Source organism: Oncorhynchus nerka, linkage group LG20 (genome assembly GCF_034236695.1).
Source record: "Oncorhynchus nerka isolate Pitt River linkage group LG20, Oner_Uvic_2.0, whole genome shotgun sequence".
Lineage (NCBI taxonomy): Eukaryota > Metazoa > Chordata > Actinopteri > Salmoniformes > Salmonidae > Oncorhynchus > Oncorhynchus nerka.
Window position 1 is genome coordinate 49,201,518 of NC_088415.1, and position 12,926 is coordinate 49,214,443.

Here is a 12,926-nt window from a genome sequence, read left to right on the forward strand (position 1 = left end):
TGGTAAGCCGTCTTCTGATTATTTGTTGTTATTGTATTACTTCAGAACTGAAGTAATAGAGATGTCTGGATGAATAGAATGACGGACACACTCGTTACCTTTTCTATCACCTTATAGAAAACAAACATGTAAAACATGTTCTCATCGATACATTATCAAGAAACAAAAGGAGCAGGTACAAAAATGATTAGCTGTAGTCATCAGAGATAGGTCTACTAGTTAATTATCATATCTTTCTTTGAAATATTTCCTCTGTGAAGGGATGTAAAAAACCAGCCTCCATTCTTGTTACAGCGTAAATGTTATATTTGTTACAGCCTTCACTGAGTTCTTATAGGGCAATTATTTCACATTCAAATGAATGCTAAAAAAAGTATGGATAGAAATTTCCCATGTGTGAGTGTTAGATCAGAAATCCACAAAGATCCATGCCACTACTTGATCAGTGTAATTCACTATGAAATATCCCCTTTACGCCTCAGTGGTCGCATCTGGCCCAGCAATTCATTTTGGTTAGCCATTCCAATGTAGCAATAAAAATGAATTAGCATGACAAGTTTATCTCTGAAAAGCCTCACAGACCAAAGTTGTATAAATTAATTTCAATAAGAACTAGACGGTGGTCTTTTCAAAATGTCTGCCGCACTCTCCCACTTGACCTTCAAGTGACCATTGTTCTCAGAGTAAGTACCTCCATGAAAGTCCATATCTGCAATCATTTTATATCACCATACCCCAAGGTAATAGATGCTGGAGTTGAAATTCAACCACTAAGCAGGATAAAAATATAATGAGAAAATTCAAGTGCAGCCGATGTGGAATGGCTTGCAAGTTAGCTGTGTGCACTAGTAGCGTCCAGACGGCGAAGTCACCTTCTTTGAGACCAAGAAGTAGTTGTTACCCTTGCGGTGGGTAACGCTGCATAGAGTGCAGAGGTATTGTTGGGAAGAGGAGATTTCTGGTTCGAGCTCAGTGAGGGACGAACATGATCTAACCTGTTACACAGGTATAGATTGATTTATCAAAACCCCAGTGTTTACATGTTTTCGGTTGTTGATTGTGTGGGCTTTGTTGAAAAAAACCTAACTATTATTTGGATGGTATCTTCCTTCCATATGCATGTTCTTGGTCATGAAGGCCAGTTGTTGCTTTTGATCCATCTCGGGTAATTTGGAGTTATGAGAAGTGAGATGGTGATGAGCACCATTAACAATCCCTTCAGGAGATTCACTGTCGAGAAAAGAGATTGTGTCTGATCTCTGTGGTATAGAGAGGGAGTCACCGAGGGGGTCTGAGCCATCACAGAGTTGCCATAGCAGGGTGGAAAGGAGAGACGGCCATGATATCAACAGGGGTTGCTGGGTAATTGAGACCGCAGGGAGTCCATTTTGTGTCTGAGGAGATCTCACCGTCCTTCCACATCATGTCATCAAAGCTTCTGCAGTCCAAGGCACGTTCTTTTTATCAGCTCACCCACTCCCCAGTGGGATCCAGACACTGACAGGGTCAGATCATTACCAAAGAGGAACAGATAGAAGCTTTGGGTTTTTGACATGGTGCTGACAACATTTAGTGGCAACTTTTCAAGGTGATACAGACATTTCTTCTCATTATCACACACAAATCTGGAAGATCTATTACAAAAAAGGTACTACGTTGAGCCATCAAGGATTTTTAAGCTGTCCCTGAAGGGTAACCCTTTCTGGTTCCAGGTAGAACCATTTTAACCAAATACGTTTCTCCTACATAGGGACAGTTCATCATCATCATCCATCTGTCCATCACTTGACTCTATTTCCTGACAGTCATGGTCATTTCAAGGATGTGTAGAAGCATATAAAGGCCCCACATTGGATTAGCTTTGTTTCATCACTGACAGCAACCTGCTACAAAGATGTTAATTCAGAATTACATTAGAATTCCTCCATACTCAGTCAACATCAAGAGGAAGCCCTTGGTATTTCTCTCTCTTTTTCTCCCTCTTCCCACTATCTTTGTCTGCCTGTCTTTCCGTCTCTCTTTCGCTCTCTCCCTTTCTCCTTCTGATGAGGGATAGGATAGCATCATGTGGTCTGCAGCAGGCACTGATTAAAAGCTAAAAGGTGTGGCTGTATTGATATTGTATACCTACTCAGACTTTTTGAACGCTTGCTCTTAGAAAAAAGGTGTTTTTCGGCAGTCCCTATAAGAGATTCCTTTTTGGTTCCAGGCATAAAACTTTTGGGATACGTGTAGAACCCTCAATTGCTAATGTTTGTCTATGGAGATTGCATGGCTGTGTGTTCGATTTTATACACCTGTCAGCAATGGGTGTGGCTGACCTTTGACCTCTCACTCACCCTCGGCTGAAAGAGGAATGAGGAAAAGCTCGGTTTTGTTATTTCGAAAAAGTTTATTGTTTGTTGTTTTGAAAGTGTATTGGAAAGTTCTTAGTAGCTAGCTAACTTTTTAGTTTGGATCCCGCGACGCAGGAAGAGCTCGGTTTTGTTGTTTCGAAAAAGTTTGTTGTCTGTTGTTTTGAAAGTGTATTGGAAAGTTCTGGTAGCTAGCTAACTTTTTAGTTTGGATCCCGAGACGCAGTTGGCATCAGTTGCTGGGACTGCTAGTCTCTATCCAGTGATCTTGCCAACCAAAGACTGTTCTATTTGGGCTTGCAGATAGCCTAGCTGCTAGCTATATGCATACCAAGCTAGCTGGAATTTCTTGAGGCCTTGAACGCAGCCCGCAACACGGTGAGCCATTGTGGCTGGGACCATGGATTTTCCTGGGTTTGTGGCTGTCTAGATCCCTGCTGTTTGTTGTTTTCAATCTTCCCCGTGACCTGCCCTGTTTGGAACTGTGAGGAGTAACAGCAAAACCTATGTTGCTAGCTACAATGACAGAGATCAGGGGTGTCTATCTATCACACGTGAAGGATCTTTTAAACAAAAAAAAATAGTTCTACAAGCAGTTGTTATAACAAGAAAATAGTGTTTTGTCCAAATACTGGTGGATTCAACAAATAATGGACGATCTGACCAGAGAGGTCCAGGACCTGAAGAACAGGTTGCAGTTCTCCCAGGGTCAGCTCGATTAGTTAAAACAGGAGAACGGCAAGCTGACAGCAATCTGTAAGTCATTGCGAGAGGACAACAATTCTATATGTGAATCCATGATAACAATGACAGATAAATCTCGTGGGACAATCAATGCGGAACAACATGGTTGTGGACGGAATTGCAGAATCTCCACATGAGACCTGGACGGACTCTGAGGACTAAGTGAGGAAATGATCTCTGAGAAATCAAAGATGGGTCACAGGTAGACTGAGGTGGAGCGCGCCCACAGGACTGGAAAACCAACTACCGGCCCAGGTGACAGGCCCAGGCCAATAGTGGTCAAGTTCCTGAGGTTCATGGACCCCGGTAGCTGTTATGGAAATAGCCTAAAACATAAGGGGAACGTATATCTTCCTCAACGAGGACTATCCTGAAGCTGTTCGCCAGAAGAGGAAAGAACTGATCCCAGTCATGAAAGCTGCCAGAGCACGTGGGGACATTGCTTACAGGGAGGGCGGACCATTTGTTGGTCTGATGTGATTAATGAGGACCATTATGAGCATTTATGAAATTGCTTCAATTATTGATAAACATGCACCTGTTAAGAAAATGACTTTTAGAACTGTGAATTGCTCTGTGCATTGAAGAGGAATTGAAAAAGTGTATGGTTGAAAGAGATGGAGCAAAATGAGTGGTTAATGAATCTGGCTGCACATCTGATTGGCTGACTGCAAATTGAGAAATGATGTGACTAAACTGAACAAAAAGAAGAATAAACTGTATTATGAAGCCAAAATCAATGACACAAAGAATTATGGGAAAAAAACGAGTACTTTAAATGAAATTATGGGTAGAAAGACGAATTACATCCATTCAGATGGCTTATTCATCACAAAACCATTTAATGTTGCCAGTTATTTGAATGGTTACTTCATTGGCAAAGTGGGAATATTTAGGCAGGAAATGCCAACAACGAACAGTGAGCCATCGTATTCATGCATAAAAAACGAATAATGAAAGAAAAGCATTGGGAAAGGGACAGGGGGGATACCTACAGAAGGCAGTTGTACAACTGAATGCATTCATTACAAGTTTGAATCCTGTAAGGTTAGTGTGGGAGAGGTGGAAAATTAGAGAGAGGTGGCTTTGACAACTTAGATGGAAAGCTACTAAGGATGGTAGCTGACTATATAGTCACTCCTATCTGTCATATCTTTAATCTAAGCCTCAAGGAAAGTCGTTGTCTTCAGGCCTGGAGGGAAGCCAGTGTAATTCCACTACCCAAGGGGTGGCCTTTACTGGTTTTAACAGCAGACCTATAAGCTTGATGCCAGCTCTCATAAAACTGTTGGAAAAAACTGTGTTTGACCAAATACTATTTATTTTTAAACAAATTAACAACAATTCTATTTTTACCTTTATTTAACCTTCATTTAACTAGGCAAGTCAGTTAAGAACAAACTCTTATTTTCAATGACGGCCTTAGGAACAGTGGGTTAACTGCCTGTTCAGGGGCAGAACGACAGATTTGTACCTTGTAAGCTCAGGGGTTTGAACTTGCAACCTTCCAGTTACTAGTCCAACGCTCTAACCACTAGGCTACCCTGCCCAAGACATTCAGCATGCTTGTGGAGAAGGGCACTCAGTGACTGCACTGACATAAATGACTGATGATTGGTTGAAATAAATTGATAATAGGAAGATTGTAAGAGCTTTACTGTTAGATTTGATATTATTGACTATATCCTGTTGTTGAAAAAACGTATGTGCTATGGCTTTTCAACTTCTGTCATATGGTGGATTCAGAGCTATCTATCTATTAGAACTCAAAGGATTTTCTTTAATGGAAGCTTCTCCAATGTCAAACATGTATAGTGTGGTGTACTGCAGGGCAGCTCTCTAGGCCTTCTACTCTTGTCTATTTTTACCAATGACCCATCACTGGCATTAAACAAAGCATGTGTGTCCATGTATGCTGATGATTCAACCATATATGCATCAGCAAGCATAGCTAATGAAGTCACTGAAACCCTTAACAAAGAGTTGCATTATGTTTTGGAATAGGTGGCCAGTAATAAACTGGTCCTGAACATCTCTAAAACTAAGATCATTGTATTTGGTACAAATCATTCCCTGAGTTCTAGACCTAAGCTGGATCTGGTAATGAATGGTGTGGCTGTTGAACAAGTTGAGGAGACTAAATTACTTGCCGTTACCTTAGATTGTAATCTGTCATGGTCAATAAACATATAGATTCAATGATTGTAAAGATAGGGAGAGGTCTGTCCGTAATAAACAGATGCTCTGCTTTTTTTTGATCAAAAAATCAAGTTCTGCAGGCTCTAGTTTTGTCTAATCTTGATTATTGTCCAGTCATGTGGTCCAGTGCTGCAAGGAAGGACCTAGTTAAGCTGCAGCTGGCCCAGAACAGAGTAGCAAGTCTTGCTCTTCATTGTAATCAGAGGGCTGATATAAATACTATTCATGCCAGTCTCTCTTGGCTAAGAGTTGAGGACAGACTGACTGCATCACTTCTTCTTTTTATAAGAAATATTGTGTTGAAATCTCCAAATGGTTTGCATAGTCAACACACAGCTCTGACACACACACTTACTCCACCAGACATGCCACCGGGGGTATTTTCACTGTCCCCAAATCCATAGCAAACTCAAAGTGTACAGTATTTTATAGAGCCATTACTGCATGGAACTCTGTTCCATCTCATATTGCTCAATTAAACAGCACACCTGGTTTCAAAAAACAGATAAAGCAACACCTCATGGCACAACGCCTCTCCCCTATTTGACCTAGAAAGTTTGTGTGTATGCATTGATATGTTTTTAGAAACGTATGTAGTTCTGTCATTGAGCTGTTCATGTCTATTAATGTTATGTATTATGCCATGTTTTATGTTTTGTGTGGACCCCAGGAAGAGTAGCTACAGCTAATGGGGATCCTAAAATACCTCTATAGAAAGGGCTCTACATGGAACCCAAAAGGGTTCTACCTAGAATCAAAAGGTTCTTGAACCCTTTTAGGTTCTAGATTGCACCTTTTTTTCTCAGAGTGTACATTGTGGTGGTTCATTTTTATACTATCAAATGAGGAGAGACAAACTTATCACACAAGTCAGAGTTATACTTAAGCTAAATCTTTAATAATGAGAGCTTTGCAATAGCAATGACTTGTCAACGATTCGTCATTTCTAATGATCCATTGAGAGTCAAAAGTACAAAGGTATTTTATAGCCAAGATACACCCCATTTCAACCTACATGATGAACAACAGATACATAGAATGGGTCACAAGGTGAGACTTTTTAAATGAGAAAGGAGTATCCCGTAGCCAGATAGCATTCGCTATAAATTATTGTTCAGTTTGGTCCCTAAGAAGAGGTTCCTATCTCGTTCCTGGTACTTCATAGCACAAAAACACCAACTCGACCAATGGCATAAATCAATTGTCAACTCCAGACACTACCACACACGTCCCCCAAGGCCAAAGGAGGGAGTGACTGGCACACAAACATTGCGGAAACCAGTAATTGGTTCCCCATTAATCACACATCCCTTCACATGGTTCAGAATAGGTAAAGACACATTCACATATGAAGGACCTTCCCTTTCTGATATTCTGCATCGCACCAGAGACATGTGAAAGACAAGCCTGACCTCTCCCCTCTCTGGGCCCCGGGTGACTGAGCCCCAGCTGAGGGAAGAAGTGCAACTGCCAACACCAGAGTCCAAAGGGATACATTCTACCAACAAGTATATCACATAAGCATATTATGCAGATAAGAGATCTTAGTTATCTATGTTACACAACTAATTCTGTATCATCCGCCACAACATGCATAATGTACCCTTGCCAGCATGTGAACCTCATTACGCTCTTGCGTTCTTCACGTTCTTTTTGTGCTCTTGAATAAAATGAATGTTGAACAAAAAGAGGTGTGTGTCCCCGTGTGTGCGAGAGAGAGACAGAGTATATGATTACTTCATTGAGTGAGTGAGTTCGACTGCAAGTGAGTTTGAAAGAGTGCACACTTACAGACCCTAATACAATATTGGTGGGATAAGCAATTTGCAACTAAGCCAAGCTCCTGCATTAAATGGAGGACATTTACATTAATGAGGGAAGTACAGAGGCCATATAGTAATGAACTCTTATCTCCAGTAACAACCTTGACTCAGACTTAACATAGTAAACATAAATCCGGGACACTCCAATTAATAGGATACGTTACGTTTTGTATGTTATGTATTAATTTGCGGATGTCCATCATCCATCATCCATGATATGTTATGGATTGCAATTCTCTCTTTCTCTCCCTCTCTCTTTTTTCTGTCCTCTCATTCCCCAATCCCTCTCTCTTTATACATCACCCTCTCTCCCTCTCCCTTGTTCTCGCTCTCCCCCCCTGTGTCTCGGTGTGAAGCGTGCAGCTTATTGTTTGCTTCCTGCGCTCCCCTTCAGTCCGTCCTTCACATCTCGCTGCACTCCTAAGAAGTCATTTATGCCACCCGATCCCCATATGCTTTCATCACCATTCTACAACAGCAGCACAGGTGCTCGTAAAAATATGAATACATCTCTGAGGCTGTCTGCTTTGTAAAAATGGCCTTATCCCGTGTAATGATGCAGCTCTTTGATAGCTGAAGAAGAAGAGAAAGGCTGCAATAAAGCAAGGCGCGTCTGGAATCTTGTAAATGCAAAATAATAAAATGACTATTTGTCATTCATGGGAGAGAATGGGATATCAGTGGATAATTTTGAGTGGGTTCTGCCTGCTGCTCACATGTTATTGCAGGGGTCTGGGTTTTTGAAGTTGCTACTGTGTGGAGCAAGGTGAGGGTGTGCTGCATGTGTGTCATTTGTTGATGCACTGTTGTATAGATCAGTAAAATGAGACATTTGCATACCTTCCTTATGCTGGATAAAGATTTTTCATCATTAACAAATGTAAGGTGATTGTATGGTTCAGTATATGTTCTGTATTTCAATTATTAGTCTACCTTTCACATGAGTTTGAGGAAACCCGGTATATAATATATATATATTAATATATATAAAATGGCAAGAAAAAGTATGTGAACCCTTTGGAATTACCTGGATTTCTGCATAAATTGGTATACAAATTTGATCTGTTCTTCATCTAAGTCACAACAATAAACAAACATAGTGTGCTTAAATTAATACCATTATTGTATTTGTCTTGTCTATATTGAATATATCATTTAAATATTCACAGTGTAGGTTGGAAAAAGTATGTGAACCCCTAGGCTAATGACTTGGACTCAGGAGTCAGCTAACCTGGAGTCCAGTCAATGAGACGAGATTGGAGATGTTGGTTAGCGCTGCCTTGCGCTATAAAAAACACTCACAAAATTTGAGTTTGTTATTCACAAGAAGCATAGCCTGGTGTGAACCATACCTCGAACAAAGGAGATCTCAGAAGACCTAAGATTAAGAATTGTTGACTTGTATTAAGCTGGAAAGGGTTACAAAGGTATCTCTAAAAGCCTTGATGTTCATCAGTCCACAGTAAGACAAATTGTCTATTAATGGAGACAGTTCAGTACTGTTGCTACTCTCCCTAGGAGTGGCCGTCCTGCAAAGATGACTGCAAGAGCACAGCGCAGAATGCTCAATGAGGTTAAGAAGAATCCTAGACTGTCAGCTAAAGACTTACAGAAATCTCTGGAACATGCTAACATCTCTGTTGACGAGTCTACAATACGTAACACACTAAACAAGAATGGTGTTCATGGGAGGACACCACGGAAGAAGCCACTGCTGTCCTAAAAAGCATTTCTGCATGTCTAAAGTTTGCAAAAGTGCACATGGATGTTCCACAGCGCTTTTGGCAAAATATTCTGTGGACAGATAAACTACAGTTGAGTTGTTTAGAATGAACACACAACACTATGTGTGGAGAAAGAAATGCACAGCAAACCAACATCAAAACCTCATCCCAACTGTAAAGTATGGTGGCGGGAGCATCATGGTCTGGGGCTGCTTTGCTGCCTCAGGTCCTGGACAGCTTGCTACCATCGACTGAAAAATGAATTCCCAACTTTATTAAGACATTTTGCAGGAGAATGTGAGACTATCTGTCCGCCAATTGAAGCTCAACAGGACAACGACCCAAAACACAGAAGCAAATCAACAAGAGAATGGCTTCAACAGAAGAAAATACGCCTTCTGGAGTGGCCCAGTCAAAGTCCTGACCCCAACCCGATTGAGATGCTGTGGCATGACCTCAAGAGAGCAGATCACACCAGACATCCCAAGAATATTGTTGAACTGAAACAGTTTTGAAACAGTTTTGTAAAGAGGAATGGTCCAAAATTCCTCCTGACCGTTGGGCAGGTCTGATCCGCAACTACAGAAAACATTTGGTTGAGGTTATTACTGCCAAAGGAGGGTCAATCACTTATTAAATCCAAGGGATCACATATTTTTTTCCACCCTGCACTGTGACTGTTTACACGGTGTGTTCAATAAAGACATGAAAACATATAATTGTTTATGTGTTATTAGTTTAAGCAGACTGTGTTTGTCTATTGTTGTGACCTAGATGAAGATCCGTTCGCTGCCCGCACCCACCCGCCCGACTAGCATCACCACCCTGGACGGTTCCGACCTAGAATATGTGGACAACTATAAATACCTAGGTGTCTGGCTAGACTGTAAACTCTCCTTCCAGACTCATATTAAACATCTCCAATCAAAAATCAAATGTAGAATCTGCTTTCCATTTCGCAACAAAGCCTCCTTCACTCACGCCGCCAAACGTACCCTAGTAAAACTAGGCATCATTAATCAGATACATGTCTGCTGCATTCAAGCAGACTGTCTGTCTCTTACTTTATCTCTCTCTCTCTCTCACACACACACACACACACACACACACACACACACACACACACACACACACACGTTCCCCAGTTTCTGTGTTGTGGTTTGTGTATTGCATGTACGTATTTCAGGAAATGGCTTCCTGAAATTCTCCCCAAGCAGCTGATTCGTCAGCCCCATTGATGATTGGAGAGCTGACCCCGCCCCTTGTCAGGACGCAGCTGTCTTCAATTACCAACTCCTTCTGAAGCTATATAAACAGTGTTCTGTTGCTCAGAAGGGAGATGATTGCTGAGAGAGGAGGCTGATGGCGATATCATATGTTGGTTGTTTGTTGCTGAGAGTGAGACAGGCAGTTTTGGTATGAAGTATGTTAGTTGTTGCTGGGAGCAGCTTTGGTATGTTCTACGTGATTTTGTTGCTCAGTCAGATAGAGCTTATTTGATGTCCTGTGTTTCTCAGTTTATTTGTGAAATAGTTTATAATATTGTCTCATTTGTCCCAGCGGGGAAGGGGAAGGCACCTAGGGAGTGCTTAGGCAAGAGGCCCGCGGGCATACATGTACCCGTAGTATATTCACTGTCTAGGCACACTACGTAAGACCTGGGCGGACCATCCCTGTATTTTGGTTAGCGCACCAGGTGGTGCTGAATTGGGTAAGTAGTGGGTAGGCAGGGTAGATGGGAGAGGGGGGCTTTGACATTTACTTTCTTTGCTTTGGTTCCGTCCAGCCCTTTTTCCCCATATTACCATGTGATGGAATACATTCCTAGTAATTGGTAAATTCTCTGCCTTTTGTCATCCTTACTCGCACCTACAGTCTCATACCTCTTTCACTTCACGGGCAGTTGAGTTGTAGCAGGGTGTTGCGTTCCCTCTTCATAGAGGTGTGTGTGTGTAACACACTCATCCTTCCTTGTTTTATTTGACAGCATCACGCTGTGGGGATGTTTTTCAGCAGCAGGGACTGGTAGACGGGTCAGGATTGAGGGAAAGATGAATGGAGTATAGAGATACTTGATGAAATCCTGCTCCAGAGCATTCAGGATCTCAAACTTTCACCTTCCAATTGGGGCGGCAGGTAGCCTGGCAGGTAGGAGCTTTGGGCGGGTAACCGAAAGGTTGCTGGTTAGAATTCCGAGCTGAGAAGGTGAAAATCTGTCATTCTGCCCCTTGGCAAGGCAGTTAACCCACTGTTCCCCGGGTGCCGAAGACGTGGATATCGATTAAGGCAGCCCTGTGCACCTCTCTGATTCAGAGAGGTTTGGTTAATGCGGAAGACACTTTACAGTTGAATGCATTCAGTTGTACAATTGACTAGATGTCCCCTTTCCCCAACAGGAAAACAACCCTAGGACACAGCCAAGACAATGCAGGAGTTTTTTTGGGACAAGTCTCAATGTCCTTGAGTGACCCAGCCAGAGCCTGGACCTGTTCGAACATCTCTGGAGAGACCTGAACATTTCTGTGCAGCGACGCTCCCATCCAACTTGACAGAGCTTGAGAGAGAAACTACCCAAATACAGGTGTGCTCCGTTTGTAGCGTCATACCTAACAAGACTCAAGGCTGTAATCGCTGCCAAGGGTGCTTCAAGAAAGTACTGAGTAAAGGGTCTGAATACTTGTGTTTCTCGTTTTCTTCCTAGGTTCCGTCCTTTCTAGGGTGTTGTTCCTAGCCACCGTGCTCCTACACCCGCATTGCTTGTTGTTTGGGGTTTTAGGCTGGGTTTCTGTGCAGCACTTTGTGACATAGGCTGATGTAAAAATGGCTTGAAATACATATGATCGATTGGTTATGTAAATGTGATATTGAAGTTTTTTATTCATGAATACATTTCAAAAAAATGTCTACCTGTTTTTGCTTTGTTAATATGGGGTATTGTGTGGAGATTGAGGAGGGAAAAAAATATTTAATCCATTTTAGAATAAGTCAAGGGGTCTGAGGGTAGGTAGGTAGGACAAGTGGGTAGGTAGGACTGGGTTCTGCACGGAGAGGTCAGCGCTTCTGCTCTGTTCTATAACCTGTAGTGCCGACGACAAACTTTGGGACTGGTAGGGACACCTTAGGGTTTCATGCCCTCTTCTATCCCCGTCTCCGTGTATTGGTCTGGTGAAGGTCAGGTTTGGCAAGGTACAAGGGGGGGGGGTTCTCTTTTTCTGTTGTTGATTTGATTAAACCAAACATTAATGGATTTAAAGTGCAGTAAAACTGGCATTTAGGTTGTTAAAATGTTAGCTTTTATTGCAGTGCCTAAAAGTGGACACAAGCATGGTTTTTAAAGTGGTTTAAAAGTGATAAATGTGCTCAATATCTAAGAAGCACAGGGGTGTTGCAAAAAACCTGGGCGAGTCCTCCCGAATCAAGAGAGGTTTCAGAGAGGGATTGTTCACTGATCTGAGGGTAAACATGCGCCCCAGAACAGCCATCCTCTCCTCTTGTCAGTCCTGAAAGTTCATGTACGTAGTGTGTGTGTGGGAAGACTAACTTGATGACAAGGCTTTGAATGGTCTGACGTTTCCTGACATGAGACCTCCCCACCTTACACCAGACTTGTGTAGCGGCTGAATGTATCTCTGGTACACTCTGATGCTGTTCCGGGGGTGGTTCCTTCTTTTCTTCTGCAGAGTAGCCTCAGGTAGTTCAGTCGCTTCCTTCCCTCCTTCTCCAGGCACTGTATGTGGGCACTCTAGGATGTGTTTTATTGAAATGTGACCCCAAGGAACTTAGCTGTTGGGGTCATCTGTCCATAGGTGCACTTGCTTGGTTCTTTTAGGGTTTCTGGAAAAGAGGACGTATCTGTAAGGGAACATAATATATGGTGTATACTTGGCATGTCGGTTTCTCACTTACGTCTGGCACAAATTAGGATTTGGGGGAGGGAAATGGGCAGGGTATATAAAAATTTAATATTGTAGTATTTACTGAAGTTTAAAATATGTATTTTTTTTTCAAACTGTAGTGTTTTTGCTGACATTTCTGTAGTTACTACAGTGTTGTGGATAATACTGTACTATTTACTATAATAT

General features: G+C 42.0%; 1 long non-coding RNA gene across 1 annotated transcript; it reads left to right on the forward strand.

The window, feature by feature from the left end:
* Positions 1-10,203: 10,203 nt before the first annotated feature.
* LOC135562702 (uncharacterized) lies at positions 10,204-11,737 on the forward strand. The gene is made up of 3 exons (XR_010460057.1): positions 10,204-10,260; positions 11,241-11,425; positions 11,546-11,737. It is a non-coding gene; the product is annotated as an uncharacterized LOC135562702 (long non-coding RNA).
* Positions 11,738-12,926: the final 1,189 nt, after the last annotated feature.